Below are 26326 nucleotides of genomic sequence, written 5' to 3' on the forward strand. Positions count from 1 at the left end.
ACAGGGAGAAAGGGAAAACATTTGGAACTAGAAATCTTATAAAAACAAATGTTGAAAACTATTTTTACATGGAACTGCAAAATAATAAAATTAAAATTAAATTTTAAATTTAAATTAACAAAATAACAATGATAAGCATGATTGAAAGAAAAGGCTCTGTTAGCACGATTTATCCTTCTTTTTTTTTTCTTTTTTTTTTTTAGTGATGCAATTGGGGTCAAGTGACTTGCCCAAGGTCACACAGCTAGTAAGTGTTAAGTGTTTAAGGCCGGATTTGAACTCAGGTACTCCTGACTCCAGGGCCGGTGCTCTATCCACTGCACCACCTAGCTGCCCTGATTTATCCTTCTTTAAGAAATTTATTCATTACATTTCAAAGTTCTGTTTTTTTTTCTGACCCCATACACTATCACTGCCTCACTCCCCTTTAAATGGCTTTTATATCAACCCAATGTATTGCCTATGAACGTCCCCCTGGACACCCATCATTACTTGTCACTCATAGATTTAGTTTTCAGTTGCATTTATTGTTTGTTTGTATTGTGGAACATAAAAGTGAAGATGAATTTTTCAGATAACACAAAGATGAGAGGGATAGCCAATACCTTGCTAAGTAGAATCAAGGCATACAATGAACTCTGGCTAAAATGATATTCTAGAACCATTTCTGTGCAGCTTGGTGAAGAACATGGAGCCTTCTGTGGACTAATGCTTTTAAAGGCATATAATAAAATACATAGCATTGCAATAGAAACCAACTGTACTGAAATGCAGTTATCAAACCACAGGTTAAGAAACTCTGATCAGGAAAAGGCAATGACAAAATTGAATAGTTAAAAAGGCAGACTTGCACATATGTTAAAAAATGAGTAAGTCCTTAGATCTAAGATAGTGGAATAGCAGGAAAAAATATAGCAGAAGTTCCCTACACACAAACACATACACACAAGTTAAGGTTTAAATTATATACCGCAGTAAACAGTTTCCAAATCTAGCAAAGAGGAGCTCAAAGTTGTATAGAATGCAGGAAAAGATGACAACTGACACATATTCCTCACTAGCCAGTTCTGTATTGTAGATCTGGGGCTAACTGAGGAGAACACCTCCACATGGGAATGATGTTCCAGTGTGAAGAATTGTCATCAGCCCTATGTTGTGTACAACATCAGCCCTATGTTACGTAAGGAATAAGCTCATAGGAAAGCATCAGCTATCTGGTTTTCTCCCCAGGAGTTGAGCAGGGTCTGTGTACCAGCCTCTAGTTCAGTCTGAGGTTTGCAGATAAATAAGCAGGTTAGGAAACCCAGACCAATATGAAGACTGCACTCTATCAGGAATCCCAGACCAACAGAGAGCCTAGTCTGTCACTCTCAACCAGCAGACTTTCCAGCTGGCCGATAGTGAGTGAGACTAGAATTCCACCTAGGGCAAGGCCACAGGTATGTTGCTTTGATCCAAATTTAGGTCAGAAATTTGCAGGGCTCAGACCAGGATGGTAGGGGTTCACACTGTGCCCTGGATCAGAAAACTTTGGAAGTATTAAATTATTGCAAATCCCCACCCTAAGCTGCCCCCTGAGGCCCTGAAATAACTCGACATTCAATACCTGAAAGAAGTAAGAGTGGCGGTTAGCAACCTGTTAGTCCAAGTAAGTAGGGTGGCTGGCCAACTACTGATCACGTTGGAAGAACAAAACGGATAGGGAATCTGGCAGATTTCAAATTAATGCTCCAAATTTTGTGTTGGGGCCTCCTGGGTCCAGGGCTGGTGCTTTGTCCACTGTGCCACCTAACTAACCCACGATGACATAATTAAAATAGGGTTGAGGTGTAGGACGAATAGAATGGGGGAGAGAGAAGGGGAGAGATAGTCTGGGGAGAGTTAGTTCACATGAAGGAAACAAGAAAAAAGCTTATGAAGGGGAGAAGAAGAAGGGGAAGGAATTGGGGAGTGAGTGAACCTTAATATCATCAGAATTGGCTCAAAGAAGGACTAATATACATACTCAAGTAGATATAGTAATATATCTTTGCCCTGAGGGAGGAGAGGGAGATAAGGGTGGAGGAGAAGGGAAGGAGGGAAGGGCAGACTGGGGGAGAGAGCAGTAAAAATCAAAACACTTTCAAGGAAGGTGAAGATGTTCTGCATTACTGCACAAGTATGATATATTGAATTGCTTGATCTCATAGGGAAGGTTGAGGAGGGAGGGAGGAAGAAAAATTTAGAACACAGAATTAGCTCAGGGACCTTGATCTCATCAGAGTGGGTTCATGGAAGGAACAGCATTCATACCCAATTGGGAGGAGTAATCTATTTAACCCTGCAGGAAAGTAGGAGGGGAGGAGAAGGAATGAAAGGTAAAAAAAGGGAGTGCAGAGCAGGGAGAGGATAGTCAGAAGTAAAACACTTTTGAGGAGGAATAGGTAAAAAGAAGATAGAGTAAATGTCACGGGAACGGAGTGGAATGGAGGGAAATAGTTATGATGATTGATTATAATGGCAAAACGTATGGTACTACTTTGGTGGGCTTTTATGAAGAAAATTCTCTGTCAAGCTTAAGGTACTATATGCAGTTTATGATGAACAGGATACTATCAGAAAAACCTGGAAAGACCTACATGAACTGAAGTAGAGTGAAATGTACTGTATACAAAAGAACAGCAATAGTGGGGGATGATCTGCTGGGAAGCATGTGGTTATTTTCAGCAAAGCAATGATCCAATATAACCCTGAAGGACTTATGAAGATTACAGCCCATCTGCAGAGAAAGAACTGATAGTATCTGAAAACAGATGGAAACACATTTAAATTTTTTTTTCTTTTCCTCTTTGACAATTCCTTAATCTGAAGTTTTGGAGTTTTTTGACTATTTTCTCTCACAACTAGCTAATATGGGAATTTTTCCATGACTACTCATGTATAACTTATTTTGAATTTCTTGATTTCTTGGGGGTTGGGGTGGGAATGGAGGGAGGAAGAGAAGTTGGAACACAAAGCTTTTAAAAATTGATGTTAAAATTTGTTTTTACATATATTTTGGAAAATTCTATTCAAAGCCAAAAAAATTTTTTTTAATCCTAAAAAAAAAAAAAAAAGAGGCATCACGTTCAGAACTAGGGAGGTATTAATAGTACTTTTGTCTTCTTTCTTAGTCAGACCATGTCTTCAGCATTTTACTTTGTTCTGAGTGCCACATTTTAGGAAGAACATTGATTATTTAAAAGTATCCAGTAGTAACTTAATGGACGACTAGCCATTCAGCTGTATATTATTAGTTTTTGCTGTATTATTAAACTGATGTCATTTGTGTAGCCATTGATCTTACTAAGGAAGTCCTATAATATTTTATGGCTTATTGTAGTAAGTATAATATTATTCATGAATTTAAGCACAAGATGGACTTTTCTATCTGTATACAACCCTGCCTTCATCTGGACCCTGATGGTGATTAAAAACCTTTGGCAAGTATTCTCTCTATTTTATAACTTATTTGCTATTAACAGTAAGGTTTTCAATGTAGAATTCTCACTGTGGTTGCATTTAGCAAGGAATTTATATGAGCTTAACTTATTCATGAGAGATTCTTTTTGGAGTTGATTGCATTTTGTTCTACCAAGTCAGCAATTAAAAAAAAAAATTAAAACCCAGCACATTAAATACAGTGGATACTTGGGTAATTTTTAGTCAATTGTGTGAATGTAAATGTGACTTATTGTAGAAAATTATTTGCAAAAGTCTGTTTTCCTTTTAAATATTTTCATCAAGGATACCTTCAATATGCGTGTAGATCATTCTCATTAAAGATTTTATTTAAATGAGAGAAAAAAAAAAAGAAGTAAGAGTTAGACTAACCCAGATATTCCCTCTAGAACTGCATAGAGCCTAGCCCTAGCATGTAGTCCAAAGTGAGGAAGGAGGCTAGAAGAATGAGCAAACAAACAAACAAAAATAATTCTACTATACATTCTGGTGACAGGAATACTCAAGACACAAATGCAGAAAAAAAGAACATTATAAAATACTTATGATCAAAGTCTTAATACTTAAAAAAATTAAAAACCCAGCTCAGGGACAAATTTAACTAGAATTCCTAGAAGAGATGAAGCAAGAACTTAAATAGTTTTATAAATTAAATAAAGGCACTAGAAGGGAAAAATAGAAACACAAATGAGAGCAATGGAAGTAAGAATTAGAAAAAGTCTAAACTGCTTGGAGCAAAAGGTACAAATTCTTATCCAAGAAACCAATTCCTTGAAAATTAAAATGGACCAAATAAAAGTTAATCCATGAGACAGGAAATATTAAAATAAAGTCAAAAGATTTTTTTAAATAGAAGACTATTTAAGTTATCTTAAAAAAAAACTGAGGGCAGCTAGGTGGCGAGGTGGATAAAGCACCGGCCTTGGATTCAGGAGGACCTGAGTTCAAATCCGACTTCAGACACTTAACACTTACTAGCTGTGTGACCCTGGGCAAGTCACTTAACCCTCATTGTCCTGCAAAAAAACAAAAACAAAAACAGAACAAAACAAAAACCAAACCCAACTGATCTGTAAAATAGATTGGAGATGATTCAAGAATCACTGCATTACCTGAAAGCAAAGACTAGAAAAAGTAGACATATTTCAAAACTTATTAAAAATCTCTGCCCAGATCTCTTAGAACTAGAGGGCAAATTGGAAAGCAAAGAATTTATTGATCATTTCCTGAAAGAAACCCCAAAATGAAAGTTCTCAGAAATATTACAGCCAAAATCCAGAGCTTCTGTGCAAAAAAAAAATACTATAAACAGGAAGAAAAAAAATTAAATATCATAGAACCAGAGCTGCAACCAAATACAATTTAGCAGCCACCTCTGTAAAGAGATGGAGAACTTGGAATATGATATTCTAGAAAACAAAGAATATAGGCTCATAATTAGGAATCATTTACCCAGAAAAACTGAGTATAATGGTTCAGGGTGTTGGGGTGGGGGAAAAGAAGATGAGAAATAGGCTTTTAATCAGTCAGAGAATTTCTAAACATTTATGATGAAAAGATTGGAGCTACATAGAAAGACTGAGAGTGAAAACACTGGAGTCAAGAGGAACATAAAAAGGTAAACATAAGTGAGCAATTATAAAGATCTAAATAAGGATGAACTATTTATATTCTAATATGGGGAAATTATACATGTGTCCCTCAGAACCCAATCATCATCAGGGTTCATAGAGGTAGTCTAATTAGACAGAGGGCCTGAGGGTGGTTTTGTTCTGTGTTACCAATCTTTAAAAAAGGAATGGAAAGGGAAGAGGAAGAGAATACAATAGTTGGGAGATGGGAGAGGAAGGAGGAAGAAAATTATCACACATAATTAAGGTACACAAGTTGAAGCTAATACAAAAAAGGAGAAAATGGTAGGTGAGACAGATGATACTTGGACTTCAATCTCATCTGGATTGGTCAAAGGGTAGAAAATATGCTCCAGGAGATTTGGTACCTCTGAGCCATGTGCTTTATGCCAATCTCCCCATGAAAAGTCCAAGGATTTCTTTCAGGGTTTCCCTCCCCCCACCCTTCCCTTCCCTTGCTCCTAAATAAACTATCACCTTATTCTAACTAAAAAAGAAAAAAAAAAAGAAAATATGCTCCAAAGTCTGGAATAGTAGAAGAAATGGCCATTCCATATAGCATAGGAAAAGCTCATATCCATGGTTCTAGACATTTGTAATATTGGGTACAATGGAAAATTCAGTGTGTACCTGCAGATGCTTAAATGAAACTACTGAGCATGGAAGGGGGAGGTAGCAGTCACAATTTTTTCCTATTCAAGTTTTTTTTTAATTTCTGGCTTAATAATTCATAGCTACCTAATGAATAATAATATTAAAAATCAAATGAGGGGCAGCTAGATGGCGAAGTGGATAGAGTAACGGTCCTGGATTCAGGAGGACCCGAGTTCAAATCCGACCTCAGGCACTTGACACTTACTAGCTGTGTGACCCTGGGCAAGTCACTTAACCCCAAATGCCTCACCAAAAAAGAAAGAAAGAAAGAAAGAAAAATCAAATGAGTTAATATATGTAATGAACTTTTAAAACCTTAAAATGCTATATGAGTGAGCTATGATGATGATGATGACAATGACGACAGTGACAATTCACATTTATGAAGATCTTTTAAGGTACGTGAACGTTTATAAACTTTAAAGCACTTGGCATGGAGGACTTATAATAATATAAGTTATTTTAAAAATCTGTTTAAGGTTAGTTATGCAGGTAAATAGTCACTACAGGTGAGCATAGACTGCACAGAGAAACTGAAGAGTTAAAATGATGGGCCTGCAAACCTGCGACCCTGCCTGCTGTGGGAAGCAGAGGCTGTAATTATTCCTCTACACTGATTTAAATCACTCAATACTCCCACCTCACTTTTCCTGTTAGGACACAGCCAATGAGTCATCACTTGAGGATAATACAATAACACCACACTAAAAATAGGTAAGTACAATTCAACAATACATTTCTTTCTTGATACTCTTGCTATATTATTAAATTCTGATAACTTGGTAAAATATTGGAAATTGTGAGGTACTTTGTACCAACGACTAATACAGGATCATTACTTATAGACTGTAGCCCGAGACAGGAAGCTTTTTTTTTTCTTTTTCTTTTTCTTTTTTTTTTTTTTTTTTGGTGAGGCAATTGGGGTTAAGTGACTTGCCCAAGGTCACACAGCTAGTAAGTGTTAAGTGTCTGAGGCTGGATTTGAACTCAGGTCCTCCTGACTCCAGGGCTGGTGCTCTATCCACTGTGCCACCTAGCTGCCCCGACAGGAAGCTTTTGAGAATAAATAACATTTTTAAAAGTCTACCTTTTATCTGCTTGTTATACAATTTGTTTTATGTATAAAGGAATAGATGGTATTCTTCACTTTAACTCACAATAGCGGTTGGAAAAACCGCAAACACATTCTGATATTGATTATTATTTTGATCCTCTGATGAATTTTAGTGAATGTTTCAAATAGCTAAGTTTTAAAAAAATTCTCATCCTTATGGACAGAAAAAAAAAACTTTTCTAGAGTCCCAGGGTAAAATGTACTTTAAAAGGTAAATTCCTAAATTTACCCCAGGAACTGAGATTATATTTGTTTTGTTTTTTAGTTCATGACAAAAGAGAACATCCCTTGCAGATGGACCTTATAATGAATATTATTTTCTATTTTAATTTGGGTAAGACCTTGGTGGAAGTTTTCTGAAACAAAACTTGCAGAGGTAAGGTAGGGGTAGACTGACTACAGACCACATATTGCAAAATGAGTATCCACAATAACCTTGTTTTAAACTGCAGGTGAATGGTACAAACCAAAGGTAGGAAAAATTATAAAAATAAACAGAAAGCATTCTGGATGTTCAGTGGAAAACAAGACAACAATTGCAGTATATTGGTTTATAGCATATGTGTGTGTGTACACACATGTATATATACATACATACGTATAATATACAAGCTCCTTATTAACAAAAAATTTGTATCACACGATTTTGGAAACTAGGGGCAGACAAAAAAAACACATTATTTTACCCATAGTTATAGTGTGAAAGGTATTAGGACAGAGGAGAAAGAACTGAACCTTAAGATAAGAAGAAATAATGGTAAAAAATCCTGTCTCTGACACATAGCTCCTATGACAATAGGCCAGTCCAGTTAAATTCTCAGTGGCCTAGGCAACCCTTTAAAAATCTTTAAAATCAGAGAGATGTTGCCGGTCTGCTTTAGTGAGAGGAATTTCTGCTTGAATGAGACCATAGGTCTGATCAAAAATAAAGTTTACATTTTATAGTGCTTTATAGTTAACAAAGTATCCCATACACCTTATCTCACTGGAACCTCAGAACAACCTGGTGAGGTAGTATCATGATAATTTTTTTTTTTTTAGTGATGCAATTGGGGTTAAGTGACTTGCCCAGGGTCACACTGCTAGTAAGTATTAAGTGTCTGAGGCCAGATTTGAACTCAGGCACTCCTGACTCCAGGGCCAGTGCTCAATCCACTGCACCACCTAGCTGCCCCTATGATAATTTTTTAGATGAGGAAACCAAGGCTGAGACAGAATGAGTGACTTGGCCCAGGTCATATAGCTAATAAATGACAGAGTCAGGGATTGAACCCCAGGTCCTCTGACCCAAAACCTAGTTCTTTTCTACTATATTAAGCTCCCTCCCTGTGTCAAATAAATGCAACATAATACTGAAGGTCATACGAAGTCAATCTTAATATCAAAAAAAGCATTGGATATATTAGATATCACAATATAAAATATGTTCTGGCTATAATTTATATCTAAAAAATTCACTCATATATATCATTGTGTGCTACAATGAAGTGTAAATAATAAAAGGACAAAGTTTCTTTTTATATTATCCTCACATTTCTTCCATGATTGATTATTCGTATACTTATATTTTCCTGTCACAAATATTTTCCCTTAGAAAACGGAGTGTCCGAAGCTGTATTAAAGCCACTCTAGTAAATAAAATGCACTTACTTACCTGTATTGATTCAACAAACACTTATTGAGTGTGTACTATACGTATTACATGAATTTGGAGGGATGAGAACGTTTATATATAATAGAGACAAAATGCAATGCTTTAGTTATCAACCTAATAAAGTAGGTATCTTGGGAATAGAAGCAGTGGGTACTTACAAAGCAGCTCTTGATGAACTGGGACTGATCTTCTAATTAGTCAAGTGGATGAGAACTTCTTCTCTGAAACATTAAGTCATATAAAAATTGATATGAAGGCTTTTGAAAATTCACATTACCTACACCTGCTTTCTACTTCAAAAATGAAATTAATAATAACAATAGAAAAGCAGGTTGCTGCCTTTAAAAAATTAATCCCCATAACAAGAAAAAACGGTAACAGAATATAAAAACAAATATTTTGTAAAAATAGAGATTTCAATGCTATTTGTGATCTAATTTATCAAAACCTCATACTGAAAACATTTTAAGTAAATAAAATAATGAAGAATAGGCACATACAGGAACTGAACAATAATAGTTTGTTTAAAATCTTCCCAAAATGGACATTTATTGGTCCTTGCTCTCTTACTCAACAGCTACATTGGATAAACCATATTTTTTTCTTCATCTACTGAGTTAAGAGATTAGCTGAATATGAAAACGTCTATATGCTAGATGTTGGTCCAGTAAAAAATTACACAGAGATTACATAAATTATATCTGGTTTTTGTACTGTATTTGTAAAGAAAAAAGAGGAGGGTTCATGTGGGCTCTGGTTTGATGTTGGACTTCTATTCTCTTGAGTTTCAGTTTTCAAAATCCATCCCATGTGTTTTAATCTCCGGTAGTAAATATATAGGTAAATTGGAAAGAAAGCATGGAAGCATGTGACCAGGGAAAATGCCACTTCTGCATTTTGGAGAAAAGTAGGGGAAGGGAATAAAGGGAATTGAGTACAAGAGAAGTTGTTAGAGTTTGTATTGGAAAGTTGTCATAAAAGTTAGAACAATGCACTATCTGTCTCAGAGAGGACACCATGTACCCCTATCCTGAAAATGCAGATACCCCATCACCTAGCAATGTATGCCAGTGTCTCACAGTTCTTAAAACAAGTAGCTCTTCAACTCAATTCCACAAAACTAAAGATGGCCATTTAATAAGCAGTTATTCATTAAGCGTTTACTTTTTCCAGTCATTGTACTAAGAACTTGAGAATAAAAGAAAGGCAAAAACGGTACCACACAAGTCTTCTTTTAGGCTTATTCCAAGTCGCTGACATTTAAGTCTGTTTCCTGTCCACAAAGGATTTGGTTTTTTGTTGGTTTGTTACTCTCAATTAGTACTCTGTATTAAAGTAGATGGGTGAGGTTTAAGTTTTGAGAAAAGGTCAGACATAATAATAGATACCACTAAATGCAGCCAGTTGTTTAAGGTATTCTCCTATTATCGGTGATCTGCAGGTAGGTGGTTCAGTCATAGCACTGGGCCTGGACTCAGTAAGACCTGACTTCAAATCCAGCCTCAGACACTTATTGGCTGTGTGACCCTGGGCAAGTCATTTAACTTGTCTGCCTCAGTTTCCTCAACTATGAGATGGGAATAGGCACTGTGTTAAATGCCTTACAAATATTACCTCAATTGATCCTCATAACAACAATGTGAAGTAGGTACCACTTTTATCTCCGTTTTATATATGAGGAAACTGAGGCAGGCAGAGGTTAAGTGACTTGCCCAGCGTCATATAGCTAGTACTCAGGATTATGAATTTTGATAGTTCATTTCATATATTTAAAGAATCCTACTATATACAGCTCAAGAGTCTCTATTCTATTCTATTTTGGAAAAAAAAAAGTTTCTCTGACCTCTCCCCACAGAGGCTGTTTACTGAAACTTTAATCATTTTTTGTTCCTTTCCTTTGGGTGTTCTCTATTACAAATCAGACAGTAAACATGGAAACTCAAGCTTCATACTCAAAGCTCTAGAAAATAGAATACAGAAAAAGTTAGTTTCTCCATGTCATATTACTTTTTATAGAGCCCAGTTTCTGGGTTGATTATTCTTAAGTTGCAATGGCATACCTTTGGTTCATATTGAACTTGACCACTCCTAATCCTTCATTGCCTGTGTGCGTAATATGATCTCACGTTTGCAAAACTTGTTAGTTGTTTCTCAATGACTTTTTCTGTACTTATGCATAATGAATGACAGGAAGTTATGTAGAGAGTTAAAGAAGGAAATGCTCTAATAGATAGGGTGACGTGACATCTAGGAGTTTACAATCCTAGTTTCTTGATAAGTAGGTCATGAGGAAGCAAAAAACCTTCTAAAAACAAAGATATGTCACACTGTGCCTTTATGTTTGGGGCTGATAAACCAAAAGAATACACAATTTGTCACTGGATTTTGCATCACAACTAATGGCTGGTAGCTTGCAAAGCACTTTAATAATAGCTAAAATTTATATAGTATTTACTATGTATGTGTCACACTGTGCTAAGTGCTTTAAAATACTGTCTCATTTGATCTTCCCAACAACACTGTAGGTGCTATTATTATACTCACTTTATAGATGAGAAAACTGAGGCCGAGGAAGGTTAACCAAGGTCACACAGCTAGTAAGGTACTGAGGCTACCTACATTCAAACTCAAGATTTCCTGACTCTAGGTATAGCACTCTATCCACTACACCAACTAGTAGCCAGGATTGGTGAGATGATTCCCAACAAAAAGGGCATTCGAAGGCATCTTCAATTCTATTAAGCATTATAATAAAATTCTCCAGACAATTCTCAATTTAAAATTAGTATCAATCTTAAGTTTAAAAAGACGGACCATTGGGGCAGCTAGGTCGTGCAATGGATAAAGCACTGGTCCTGGATTTAGGAGGACCCGAGTTCAAATCCAGCCTCAGACACTTGACACTAGCTGAGTGACCCTGGGCAAGTCACTTAACCCTCATTACCTCACACACACACACACACACACACACACACACACACACACACACACACACAGACGGAACATTAATAATGGTGCTTCAAGGAGGCAGAGAAGGGAACAGGTTATTTGAAAATCAAATAGGCATAACAACTTAGAAAACAACTAGGGGAAGGAGTAAAACATGAAAACTCAAGTAAAAATTTAAGGAGTGGGGCAGCTAGGTGGTGCAGTGGATAGAGCACCGACCTGGGAGTCAGGAGTACCTGAGTTCAAATCCAGCCTCAGACACTTAACACTTACTAGCTGTGTGACCTTGGGCAAGTCACTTAACCCCAATTGCCTCACTTACAAACAAACAAACAAATTTAAAGAGCGAGCTTTTGCCCATGCCTTCAAATTGTTTTATTTGTGGTGCCCAAAGAATTCCATTATATCTCCAATGGGAAAGTATACTTTTTTTTTTGGAGGAAAAGGAAATCTAAGATTGAGGAGGTTATTATAACCAAACAGTTGTAAAGAATTAATTGTTATTTGAGGTTTGTATGCCTCGGCGCTCACTGGTCTGGGGCTCGGCAAACTGCATGGTGCTCCACCCACTGGTTGTAGCTGTTGCCAGGGCTCTGGCACCTCACGTCATCACCACTCGCTGACGCCTACATGCGCCTGGCAAAATTATAATGATTGGAAGCCTAGTGAGGGCAGTCATGTGACTGTCAGAGGAGCCATCCCATTGACTGGAGCTGTGTGGGGTGTTTCTAGGTTTGGGGGAAGAGAATTGGGCATTCCAGGTGGAAGTTGGAAAGCGACAGGCGTTCTGCTGTTTATTTTCAGCTGATTCTTGGGTGATGGTATTTTTTCAGGTATTATAATTTCCCTTTCCCCATTTTATTTCCTTTCCCTTGATCCTACTGATCCTGTTTGTGTTTTGGGTTTTTTTTAAGTTTGTTCTTGTTAAAATAAATCTTGTTCTGTTTTGAGGGAGACTGACGGTCTCCTTCCTTGCTCCAATATTGCGGCGAGCCGCTTAGCTAGCACTCCCCAATTAAAAATTGATCCCCACACAGTCCAATGGAAACCTAAGTCAAACTGAAGCTTAGTTCATCAATACATAGTGCACTGAGATGCCTTGCCAAATTAGAAATCTAAAGGTAAGGAGACAACTGAGGCCAGCAACCTAAGCATAGTATAATGGAATTTGGAGTTAAAGGACCTGGTTCTGCCACTGACTAAGGGTGTAGCCTCAGGAAAATCAGCTCAACCTCTTCAGGTTTCAATTTCCTTATTTGGAAAAATGAAAGCATCGGACTAGACCAAGTGTTCTTATCTTGAGGTTTATGAAATCGTTTTAAAATATTTTGATAATGCTCCAATATATTTCTAATGTTTTATATATTTAAAGACATTATTGTGATAAGGTGTCCATAGGCTTCCCCAGGTTGCCAAAGGGGTCTATGACACAAAAAAGGTTAAGAACCTTGTACCACATGATCAATACATTAATAAACATTTATTAAGTGCTTATTACATACTAGGCTCTTTCCTAAGAATCACTGATAGAAAGACAAAAATTAAACCAACCTCAAGTAGCTTATAGTCTAAGAGGGAGGTGAAATGATATCTATGGTTAGGTAAAATATAAACACAGTAAAAAGGAAGTAATGTGGGGGAATATACCAGTACAGGGGATCAGGAAAGGTTTCATGAAGGAGAAAGAACTTCAGCTATACTTTGAAGGGAGTGAGTGATTTCAAGATGTGAAGGGGAGGCAGGAGTTTATTTCAGGCATGGGGGATGGCCTCACACAGGCAAGCAAATTCCATATGTGAGAAACAGCAAATGGACCAGCTTGGTTGGTCTCTAGAGAGTGTGAAGGAGAGTGATATGTAGAAAGCCTGGAAAGGAAGACTTGAACTAGAGTGTGAAGACCTTAAATGCCAAACAGGAGTTCTTATTTTTTCTTAAAGGAAAGAGAGAGAGAGAGAGTGACAGAGAAAGAGATGAGAGAGAGAGTATGTGTGTGGGGGTGCTCCAGCAGATATCTAGATATCTTCACCAAAGCATGTTAAAGTATTATTGAGAAAGAACTCTGGAGAAATGACAAAATAATGAGTTTGAGGGCTATCCTCTGGTGGTTTATATTTGAAAAGTTTCCCCCAAAAAACCCTTTCTTTTTCTAGGTCCTTACTTTCCTCATAAATTTCCCAAGTTCGTAAAAATCCCACATCTCATCATAGCAAAAAGATAACACTGGGTTCTCATAAGATCTATGAGTAGAATGCAAGCTTTCAGAGGTTCTACCAACCTGCTACACATGAGTTCAGAGGAGAATTCTTTCAGTGGTGGGTAGGAATACTTTGGCAGGGGAACAGGTCAGCTAATACAATTTACATAGGCAGTTCTAGACACAGCATCATCATCTCCTGTTCCAAATATTGTGTGAGAACAGTAGAACAGGAATAGGCTTTGGTTCAAACCCTACCTTTGGCATTTATTACCTCTGTGACCTTGACTAAAGCATTCTCTGAGACTTAGTTTCCTCATCTGTTAATTGAGGATGTGATGCAGAAATTGGATGGGATGACTCTGAAAGTACTTTCCAAATGCAAATTTCTGATCCCATTAAGAGAATCCCTTTCATTACCAACATCTCTTGTCTCAGATGCTGAGGTGTAAATAATGTAAATATTGACTTTTCACTTTATACCATATTGAATTTTCATATCACTGTCATGGCATAGGAATGTTACTGTAGAAAAGATGTGAATAGTATCTGGACTAAACCAAGGATACACAGAGGATCTCTGTGCTAGCGGCTGTCCAATTTTGAAGGCGTTCAAGAATCAATTCTCAAGTTATTTAAAAGAAGAGAAGATAACACATTTGTGGAGAAATGAAAACAAAACATAGTAAAAACCTTGGACATTACTATTACAAAAAGATCAAAAGGGGAAGTGAAGGAATACCAATAACTAATATAGTTGCTTTCCTAGATATATATTTTATATTATATCTACATAGACAGAAAGCATCCTTGATGGAGATAAGAGAAGGGAACAATGAGCCTCACATAACAGCAAATACTCTATAGCAAACCAAATATTTACCAAATATTTAAAATTAGTCAGTCACGGGGCAGCTAGGTGGCGCAGTGGATAAAGCACCAGCCCTGGAGTCAGGAGTACCTGAGTTCAAATCCAGCCTCAGACACTTAACACTTACTAGCTGTGTGACCCTGGGCAAGTCACTTAACCCCAATTGCCTTACCGAAAAAAACAAAACAGAACAAAACAATTATTCCGTCACACAACTGACTGAAATATAGAGAATAATTCTACTATTTCTTACTACTATACTATTCTACTATTTGACTAGTAATTCTACTATTAAGCACAGTGGGATATTTCTTAGGTTTCAGACTTTAAAAGAAGAATTTGACTTGGTGGAATAAAATACCACCTTAAAGGCTCTCTTCCAACACTATATACACACATATGCCAACTCATATAAAATTCTTGAAAAATGTATCAATCAACAGAGATAATTTTGTTCAACGACCCTCTCATTATTATGATGAAAGTGAGGCATAAAAACAGAGAGAAGTAGATTCATTAAAAGTGTCTCCGGTCATAAAGATGGTCAGTCCATAGTTCAAATAAAAGAGAGATTCTCCATAGATAAAGCAGTTGTTGGCATGGTTCTGTTTGTGAAGGGCATTAAGTTGACTTCGTTGAATCAGTCAGTCAGTTGGTCAACAGCTATTTAATAAGTACTTACTATGCACCAGGCACTGTGCTAAGTAGCATTGGGGGTTCAAAAAAAAAGGTAAAAAAAAATACCTGATCTGAAGATTACATTCTAATGGGGGAGAAAACATGTAAATAACTAATGTATAAGATACATAGAAAGTAGATGGAAGGCAATCTGAGAGATGAATGCATTAGCATATGAAAGGATGAAAAAAAAGGCCTCCTGCGGAAGATTGAAGTCAAGTTGAGTCTTCAAGGAGGTCAGGGAAATGGATACGTGGAAGAGTGATAGCACAACATTCCAACTGTGGGGAATAGCTGGAGCCAAGGAAGGGAGAAGGAAGACAATTGTTCAAGGAAGAGTCTATGGTTCAAGGAAACACAAACAGGAAACCACTGTTGGATTGTAAGTCTGTAGAAGAGACTAAATGTAATAAGAAAACTGGAAAGGCAGGGACAGGTTGTAAGAAGTTTTAAATGTCAAACGAAAGAGTTTATATTTGATCTTGTAACTAACAGATCCACTAGAACTCACTGGACATGGGGGTAATATGATCAGACTTATACTTTAGAAGAGTTAGTAGCCAGGTGGAAGATAAATTGTAGAAGTGAGAGACAAGGCAGAGAGACTTATTAGAGAACCACTGAAATAGTCCAAGTGAGGCGTGATGAGGGCCTGATCCAATGTTATGGTTATGTCAGTAAAAAGAAGGGTGCAATTACAGGTGAAAGTAGAAATGAGAAGAACATTTCATAGACTCCTAACTACCCACCCAGAAAACAAGCCAATGAAATACACATATTGTCCAGGCTATGCTACATAGTTGGACAAATTAAATAACTGAATAGACACTGTAGATGGACAAGAATGTAGGCCTAGAATCAAAGAGGAGAGCAGCCAATTTTGCCTTTAGAAAATTGAACAGTATTTTTCATGACCCCAAGCTTCTCCCTGAGAGAGAAGCCCATTTTAAATAGTATTTTCATTTTATTTTTTCCAATTACATGCAAATTAATTACAAATTACATGCAAATTAATTACATTAATTTTTCTAAGATTTTGAGTTCCAACGTTTTTTCCTTGCCCCACCCATCCCAAAGATAGCAAGCGATCTGATATAGGTTATACATTACAATCATGTTAAACATATCTCCACATTAGTCATATTGTGAGCAAAGAATCAGAACAAAGGGGAAAAAACACAAGAAAGAAGAAACAAAAACCATCAACAAAAGTGAAAACAGTATACTTGGATCTGTATTCAGACTCCATAGTTCTTTTTTTTTTGAATGTGGAGAGCATTTTCCACCATGAATCTTTTGGCATTCTTAGATCACTGTATCGCTGAGAAGAGCTAAGTCTATCCCACTTGACCATCACACAATGTTGTCGTTACTGTGTACAATGTTCTTTTGGTTCTGTTCACTTTACTCAGCATCAGTTCTTATAAGTCTTTCCATGTTTTTCTGAAATCTGCCTGAAGCCCATTTTTAAATATAGTTCTTACAGTACTGTGGTATGAATGGGAGTCATCAACTACTATAATTTCTGGAGAATTAAAATTGAAGATCATTAAAAGGACAATGGAATCTTGCACAGTGGGTTGGAGCAGGCTGCAACACATTTATAACCAATAATTGCACAGGAGAAGCAATGAGAAGGATATATTTGAAGAAACTTATAGCTGAAAAAGAAAGGGAAATCAGTCATATAGTAGGAGACAGGGATAAGAAAGAGTCTGATCACTTATATTCATTACACTTTAATAGGTCAAATGGAAAGCTCCTGGATTACTGAGTAGACCTCCTGTGAATGACTTATGGGAGGACACTGATGAGTAAAACATGACGGAGTGACAAAGATTGGTTGCAGTCTGGAAGAAGTCCCTATATCAATGGACTATCACCACACTGGAACATCTAGGAAAAATGCAGAATTTGCCTTCCAGAAGTGTTAGATGGTACCTTATTTATGACTCTACTGTCACAATGGAATGATAACAACAGTTATAAACATGAAAATGCCACTGACTTTAATAAATAAAACCAAGGGCATATCCATCAAGTGGGGAAGAGACGGACAGATTATGGAATGTGAATGTAAATGATAAACATGATTGTTTCAAAGAAACTTGGGAAAAACTTCTATGAAATGATGCACAGTGAATTAGAAAGAGCCAGGAAAACAATTTCTACAACAAAATTGTTGAGCACTTTTCCAAATGCCATAGATGTAGTATTTGGCAGAGCTGGTTGTGATTTTTGACATTACATTTCTGGGCTGAACAGAAAAAAAGAATGAAACTTTACGGCTTAGCATTAGTATTCTCTCATAAGTTAACACTAGCCAGATGTGGTTGTTATTGCTATTCATCCTTTGTTCTCCAAGAGGTCCAATGACACCATGAGGATGATGCTTTGACTTGCTCATGAAATGGATCTGAGTGAAGCAGAACAGCATGAAGCCATCAGCCTCACTCTCTCCTCCAGAGTCACTGGAGTCTAGTGTCAAGACAACTTGTGACAACTTGTGATGGCCCAAGATGCAGTAGGTGACCTTGGCCTTTCTAAATTAAGGTCTTTCCCAGGTGTCAGTTTGTATGAGGGAAAACCCTCAAGAGTTTCTGGCCAAAACAGAAAACAATTTCTATTTGCACTCATTCTAAGACTTCCATACTTAAACAATAAGCCACAGAAGCTTGAGCTGGGGCTATTATTGGCCATTAAATGAAAAGGAGGAGGAGGAAGGTGTAGATGAATCTAGAAATGATTAAAACTTGGATGAACATTTAAGAAAGAGACAGTTCTCAGGGTGGTAAATAGATGTTTTAACTTTTTTTTTTAAATCCTGGATTAAGTAGATTTATCAGTAATAAAATCAAATGAAGAAATACTCTAAAATGATCACACAGCTTATCCTTATATAACTTGAGAAATCATGAATTAGATCGATGAGTACTATCTCCCTTTATCACCTAGTACAATTCTTTACAAATAAAAATTTATAAAATTGTATCAAATTAACTTTTAAAAACTAAAATATCTATTATATTTCATCAATACAATCACATTTAATCACACACAATCTGAATACATCTGTATCTTCTCACACTTTTTCAAATTTGTCAATTCTGAAGATTCTTTTCTTGAATTTCATGTCTCAGTATACAGTTATATTTTTATCCCTGTAAAAAGGCTTCAGCTTATATTAACTAACATTGTAGTCACCACAAAACAGCTCTTTGGAATATCACAGCACCTACAGTATCTCCTACACTTACAAAGATGAGAAGAGAGAAATTCTCAGGGACGATCTTAATCACAGTCTTATGTTTTACCGGTTGCCACAACCAGATGATGCGGTATAGTGGAAAAAATGTTGGCCTTGGATTAAGAATATATCAAGGAATGAATCTAGCTCCTAAGTCCTACAACTTTTATAACTATGGTCAGACTTTAGCCACTATGAACTTAATTCTCTCATCTATAAAATTAAGAAAATCATATATATTATTTTCTTACATGTATGGGTGAGACTAGATGGTCACTAAGGTCCCCTCCCTTTCAACTCTCAAATTCTGTGTTGTAGTGATACCTAACCACACTCTTGTGAGTATCATGTGAAAACCCATGAAGAAACTATTTCACAAATCTTAAAAGTGCTATGTTAACATCATCTTTAGTTATCATTACTGCCATTGCCAAACACATGTTCAGAACTATATCCATTCACCTTTTCGTTAAAATTTCCACCTAACTCCAACCCTAAATTTGATTTATGATTAAGTGTCAAAATAAGTAGACAGTGTCCAATTAAGCCACTTTCACTGGAATGGAGAGTGTGTAAAGTCCTATAAATCATACTGCAGAATAACGCATTAAAATTTTGTTTAAAAAATTAAATCATTATTTTTCCTCCTACATTGTCCAATAATCAATCTAGCCAAGTTTTTCTTTTTGTGGTCATGAAGATACATTTTGGGGGTCATGGAGATACAAAGTAAAAAAAATAATTAAATATTTGGGCAACACTGTTAGAGAAGTTGTACTTTTTTGTTAATGGTTTAAAATTGTTTTGCTGTAGTTTTCTATATTTGGAATGTGTTGACCAAATGTCTCCAGATGGAACACCTTGAAATTGGTCCACAGGGCTTAGGGAGAATGTCCTCCAGAATAAAGCCCAAATAGGAGGAGGAATTCTCTTTCAATGGAAAAGAACTATAGATGTTTCAGAGATGGCATTCTGATTATTATATCAATCTGTGGAATAATATCAAGGCTCAAAACGTTATTATCCTGATGATCACATATAGATGTTAATCACACAAATGGCTCGTGTATATAGACTCTGGCACATAAATGAGGACAATGATGATGGTAATGATGATAACTAACATTTATGTTAAGATTTTCATTTCTACATAAAATGTTCATTTGACACTCAGAACAACCCTGAAGGGTTGGTACTGTTATTATTCATATTTTATAAATAAGGAAACTGAGGCAAATAGAAGTTAAGTGATTTGCCCAGTGTCACACAGCTATTAAGCATACGAGGCCCAAATCACTCAGGTCTTTCTGAGTCCACTAAGTCAGTCAATTAACATTTATTCAGCACCTACTATGTGCTAAGCACTGAGGATACAAAGAAAGGAAAAGGAGTGTCTGCTTTTAATGAACTCACAATTTAACAGGGGAAATAACAAGCAGCAGGATAAATTAGAAACAACAGAGGGAAGGCATCAGAAGGAAGAGGGATCAGGAAAGGTTTCCTGTAGAAGATGGGATTTTAGCTGGGATTTAAAGGAAGGCAGAAGGCAGAGACAGAGAGAAAGAGCATTCCAGGCACGGGATGAAAATGCCTAGTCAGAAAACCGAGTTTTGTTTGAGGAACAGCAAGATAGTATCTCTCTATTGTTGAGGACATATGCATGTGAGGTGTAAGAAGACTGGCCAGGTTATGAAGGGCCTGGAAAGCAAAATGCAGGGTTTTTTATATTTGATCCTGGAGGTATCAGGAAGCAACTGAAAATTACTGAGAAGGAGGGGAGGATGGGGGCAGGGGAATAAAAAAGCATTTCCAGAACAGTACAATAAAAAAGATGACTGTACATGAAACTGCAAATCTACTATGCACAATTTGCTATTCCTTTCAAATATACAACAAAATCGTCATGTAAATCTATTTTTTTCCTTGATTTTCTTCCCTCCACCATCTTGCCCTAGAGATGGCTACCATTAGACATACAAACACACACACATATACACATATGCACACACATATGTGCGTATATATCTAAAATGATCCTATAATTCTATTTTTCAGTTCTTTCTTTGAATGCAGATAACATCTTTCTTCATATGTCCTTTATAGTTAATTTGGGTATTTATAAAAGACAAAATAACATCCACTCCAAGTCGTTCTTAAAACAATATTGCTGCTGCTGTATACAATGTTCTCTTGGTTCTAATCATTTCAACCTTCACTATTTTGTGCAAGACTTTCCATGTTTTTCTAAAATTACTGAATTCATTATTTCTTATAGCACAGTAGTATTCTGTCACATTCATATACTACAATTTGTTCAGCCATTCTCCAATTGATAGACATCCTGACAATTTGCAGTTCTTTGCCACCACAGAGCCACTATAAACAATTTAGAATATATATGTTCTTTTTTGCTTTTCCCTAATCATCTTTGGAAATAGACCAGGTAGTGGTATAGGTAGTTTAACAACTCTATGGGCATAATTCCAGATCACTCTTCAAAATGGTTGGATCATTTCACAATTCCACCAACAATGAATGTGTCCCAATTTTTGCACATCCTTTCCAACATTTATCACTTTCCCCTTCTATCATTTTAGTCAATCTGGTAGGTATAAAATGATATCTCAAGGTTGTTTTCATCTGCATTTCTCTAATCAATAATGATTTGCAGCATTTTATGACAATAAAATGTTTTTATTTCTTTATTGGAAACTACCTGTTCATAACATTTCACCATTTATCAACTGGAGAATAGCTTGTATTCTTATATATTTGAAAAAAGTCTTTATATATTTTTATATGAAACCTTTTACCTGATAAACTGTCTATAAATTTCCCCCTAATTTTCTGCTTTCCTTCTAATCTTCAATATATTTGTTTTATTTGTCCAAAACCTTTTTAATGAGATGTAATTGAAATTACTTCATTTACATCTAATTTTGTTCTCTCTTATTTATACATAAATTGTTTACCTTCTCTAAGTCTGATAAGTAATATGTTTCATGTTCTATTTTTTTGTGAAAGCTCTCTTTATATCTAGGTCATGTATTCATTTGGCTTTATTTTGGTAAATGGTGTGAGATATTGGTTCATGTCCTGTTTCTGCCATTCTGCTTTTCCAGTTTTCCCAACAATTTTCACCAAATAATGAATTCTTATCCCCAAATCTTAAATTTTTATACTTGTCAAATGCAAGGTTATTAAGTTTATTTGCTGTTGTAAATTCTATGTCTACTCCACAGGAAAGAGCTAGATAATGATTTTCAAAGGTATATGAATGATAGGGAGAAAATCAGGTAAAAAATAAAAGCAAGGGAAGAAAATTATAAAAAAAGTAATTAAGTCTGGTAAAAGAGACACAAAAAAATACTGAAGTAAAAAAAAAAAAAACCTTTAAAGTGAGATTTTTGCCAAATGGAAAAAGAGGTACAAAAGTTCACTGGCAAAAATAAATCCTTAAAATTTAGATTTGAGTAAGTAGAAACTAATTACTCCATGAGACATCAAAAAAAATTCATAATGTAAAAAACTCACATAATGATCAACATTTCTATATATTAACAATGAAACCTAGTAGCAAAAGAAAGAAAGAGAAATTCAATTTAAAATAACAGTAAGCAATATAAAATACTTGGGAATCTACCAAGCCAAACCTAAGGACTATGTGAACATAATTACAAAACCTTTCACAGAAGTATAGTTAGATAGATGTTAACAATTAAAGAAATGTTCATTGATCTTGGGTAGGGCTAGCCAACATAATAAGATGACAATTCTAACTAAGTTAATTTATTTATTCAATGCCATGTCAATCAAACTAGAGCTACACAAATAATCACAAATTTCACCTGAAAAAAAAGGTCAAGAAAAGGTCAAGAGCATTAAGGGAATCAATGAAAAAGTGTGAAGGGAGGCAGCCTAGCATTTTCTCATTTCAAACTTTATTATGAAGCAAGCATCAAAACAATTTTTACTGGCTAAGAAACTGAGTGGTGGAATAGTGCATAATACACCTTAATAAATGACCATAGTAATCTGGTTTTTGATAAACCCAAACATCCAGACTTTTAGGGTAAGAACTCAACAGTTGACAAAAATTGCTGGGAAAACTGGAAAGCAGTTTAGCAGAAACTAGACACAGACCTATATCTTATACCATATACCAAGATAAGTTCAAAATATACACATGATTTAGACATAAAGGTTGATCTCATAAGCAAATTAGGGGAACATGGGGGAAATGTACTTCACAGATCTATGGATAAGGGAAGAACTTATGACCAAACAAAAGGTAGAGAGAATCATGGGAAGTAAAATAGACAATTTTTATTACAGTACATGAAATTAAAAATCTTTTGCACAAACAAAACTAATGCAACCAAAATTAGAAGGAAAAGAGAAAACTGAAAAAAAAAACCATTCACATCAAGTTTCTTTGATGAAGGTCTCAGTTCTCAAATATACAGGAAACTGAGTTAAAATTATAAAACATGAGACATTCCAGGCAGGAGAAGAAATCAAAGCTATCGACAGTCACATGAAAAATATTCTAAATCACTACTTATTAGAGAAATGAAAATTAAAACAACTCTGAGATACCCCATCACATCTATCAGATTGGCTAAGATAACAGAAAGGGAAAATGACAAATGCTAGAGAGGATATGGAAAAATCAGGACACTAATATATTGGTAGTGGAATTGTGAACTAGTCAATCATGTTGGAGAATAATTTGGAACTATTCCCAAAGTTGGGGGGGAGGAGCGCATTATGGCAAGATAGCAGAGTAGGTCACGAATTTCCAGGCAATCCTGATTTCCTCCAAAACCAGATAGAAACTTGCTATAAAATGAATGTAGAACAGCAAAAAAAAGGGATAAAGCATTTGTCCTCCTTAAGATACCTTGAAAAGACAGAGCCTCCAGGACTGAAGTTTGGCCTGATTGAAAGTATAGACACCAGGCCAACTCCACTAAATAAACAAACAGCAGGCCCTGGAGCAGCTCTGTCAGGAAGCAGATTAGGCCTCAAGAAATTTCATTCTCAAAAAAAGAAAAAAAGGGGAAAAAAAAGAAATTTCGGTCTCAACAAATTTCACCTCATGGACTTTTACCTCACAAACTTTCATTTAACAGCAGATGGCTAAGTATAAGAAGACTGAAAGACACTCCACATCCCACAGCCTGCTGTTTTTGGAAGCCAGTCCTAGCAGTACTGACCATAAGTGATCTTGGGGTGTGGCTGTGAGCAAGAAGCAGCAAATACACGCCTGGTGAGTGGGGTACCACAGGGAGCAAGAATATTTTCGGGACAGCATGGCTGGGGACAATAAACTTGTGCATACCCTTTGACCCAGCAATACCACTACTAAGTCTGTATCCCAAATAAAAGGGAAAAGGGCCTCTCTCTCTTTTGTGGTGGAAAAGAACTGGAAATCAAGAGGATAGCTATCAATCACGGAATAGCTGAACAAGTTCTGGTACATGATTGTAATGGAATAAGAAATTTGATGCTATAAGAAATGCCAAGAAGGATGGTTTAAGAAAAATCTGGGAAGACTTATAGGAACTCATGCAAAGTAAAGTGAGAAGAATCCAGGAACCACTATATAAAGTCAACAATATTATAAGGATGATCAACTGTGAAAGACTTAGCTACTCTAATCAAGAAAATGATGTAAAACAATTCCAAAGGACCCTTGGTGGAAAAAGGTAATCTAACACCAAGGAAGGAACTTTTGATTGAAATATACACTTTTTGCTTTCTTTTTCCTGTTTTATTTCGTTTGTGTTTTCTTTTACAACATGGTTAATATGGAAATATATTTTCATGACTTCATATGTATCACTGATATCAATTTGATTGCCTTCTCAAGGAGGAGGTCTAAGTGGGAGGGAAGGAGACAATTTGAAACCCATAAAATTATAAAAATATTTTTAAAATATTTACACATAATTGGGAAATATTTAATAACATAAATAAAATACATTTCTATTTTTAAAAAGAAATTAACAAGAATTGTTTTGGGTCAGTTGTGAACTATATTGTGGAAAGAAATGGCTACTGTAATGAAAGCTTAGTTCCAGCCGAGTACTGGAGTATGTTGTGATATTTAAAGAGCCAAATGGATAACTGCTTTCCAAAATGTTCCACAAAAAGAGATTCAAGGGGCTTCAGGAGAGGAGGAAGGGAGTAAGCTAAACTTATCTGACACCTTTAGCAGAAGTACAGAAGTTAGTAAACATCCTTAACTATGTATAGAGTGTATTTTATTGTAAGGGCTGAGAAGAATCCCAAATGGGTCAGGGAGAATATTTTTCTTCTCAACTACCTGAAACACAGCAATCTTAGCATAGCAGAAAGGCTAGATACCTCTCATCTCTCAATTAAGCTGAATTGCATTTACATGAAAAACAAATAGAGAAGCATTTCAATTTTGATTTGCTGTGAACAAAAACAGTTAGAGAGAGGCAACCTCAAATAGAATGATTTAATTAGATGAAAGGTTACCATACTTACCCAGTTATATCATGCCTCAATATATCAAGAAGAGCCTGTCCAGTGCACAAAATCTACAGGTACCTTGCCTAATTAGGAACACTCCTGGATGTTTTAGATAAAAACAATGAGGACAATAAGATTTAAAACCCTGCACTGCCATTGTTAATTAGCACCAATACAAAGTTTATTAATGAACTAGCAGACATTTGTCTTGAAGTATTTATTAAATGTTACACTTTATCTCCATCATATCCGATTTACTTTCTATTTGTTTAATATTTTTCCTTACAGTCGTCTTTAAATATTTTGTTTAGAAAAAGTAAAATTTGGTTGTATTGAATAGAGAAACAAGAAAATAGTGCCTGCTAGTGGTGAATACCCAAACTGAAGACATATGGTTAGGGGGTGCTTTGTGTATCATAAGAATATGCAAAAATAGAGACATGCTTTACTTGATCTATTAGGAAGCTTTAAAATAGCAAGGAGAGTATTTGTGAACATGGTATGCATGGTGATCCAAGATTCAACTTTAATAGCTTAAAACTACATTAAGACTTTTGGGGATACCCTGTATTTTATGTTTTTCAGAGTCTAAAAAGCAAAAGATTAATTCAGTGTGTTCAAGAAAACCAAAACATGTCAGCTTAACAGTCTCACCCCAAGGCTTAAAATCAGGAAAATTATGTTCTATTCTGGGCTCTTTCACTGACTCACTGCTTAACTTTGAACAATTCATTTAACAGCCCTCATGGTTCACATCCCCTACCTCTAAAATAGCATTTTCAAAGCACTTCTCTTGGGGTGCCCAGATGCCCCACAGAGCTCTCCTTACTGAGTACTCAGTGATGTGTGATCTCAAAGATCACTCATATTCTCAAGGATGTGTGATAGATGTCAGAAAAATTATAAAACCTTTCTGGGGATCAATAAGCAGTATCTTTTGCTTTTGTTCCCCAGTTGTGGACAATATGCCTTCTAGCTGATACTATCCACAGAGGACTTAGTTCTATGTTTGTTCCAGGATTACAGGATGGACTTCTCCATATTCAAGCCCATAAGTTCCTGTGAGAAGGGAAAAGGAAATAACATAAAGATATTCTTCTAAAGCTGATGTAGCATAATATGTTCACTCAGATACAGGTGAGCTACAAAACTTCAGGTTACCAGGGCAGTCTCAGGGGTGGGAGTTCTGTTCCTCTACTGCAATCAGCTCAAGCCCCCTTTTGCACTGCAAGTCTTTCATTTGGAACAGAGAGGAACAAACACGGAGTCCAAGGACCGAGGAATGTTTCCCAAGGCCACATGCATGGCCTTAGATTGGAGAAGGCTTCGAAGCCTTTCCGTTTCCAGAGT

General features: G+C 36.1%; 1 protein-coding gene across 5 annotated transcripts in view; it reads right to left on the reverse strand.

The window, feature by feature from the left end:
- Positions 1-26326, reverse strand: part of PLCB4 (phospholipase C beta 4) — a 381108-nt gene that overhangs the window by 306886 nt on the left and 47896 nt on the right. For all 5 annotated transcript variants that reach the window (XM_043986572.1, XM_043986571.1, XM_043986575.1 and 2 more), the window contains exon 2: positions 8692-8754. The gene's annotated coding sequence lies outside the window, so the exon portion shown is untranslated. The remainder of the gene's footprint in view (positions 1-8691; positions 8755-26326) is intronic.

Source organism: Dromiciops gliroides, chromosome 2 (assembly GCF_019393635.1).
Source record: "Dromiciops gliroides isolate mDroGli1 chromosome 2, mDroGli1.pri, whole genome shotgun sequence".
Lineage (NCBI taxonomy): Eukaryota > Metazoa > Chordata > Mammalia > Microbiotheria > Microbiotheriidae > Dromiciops > Dromiciops gliroides.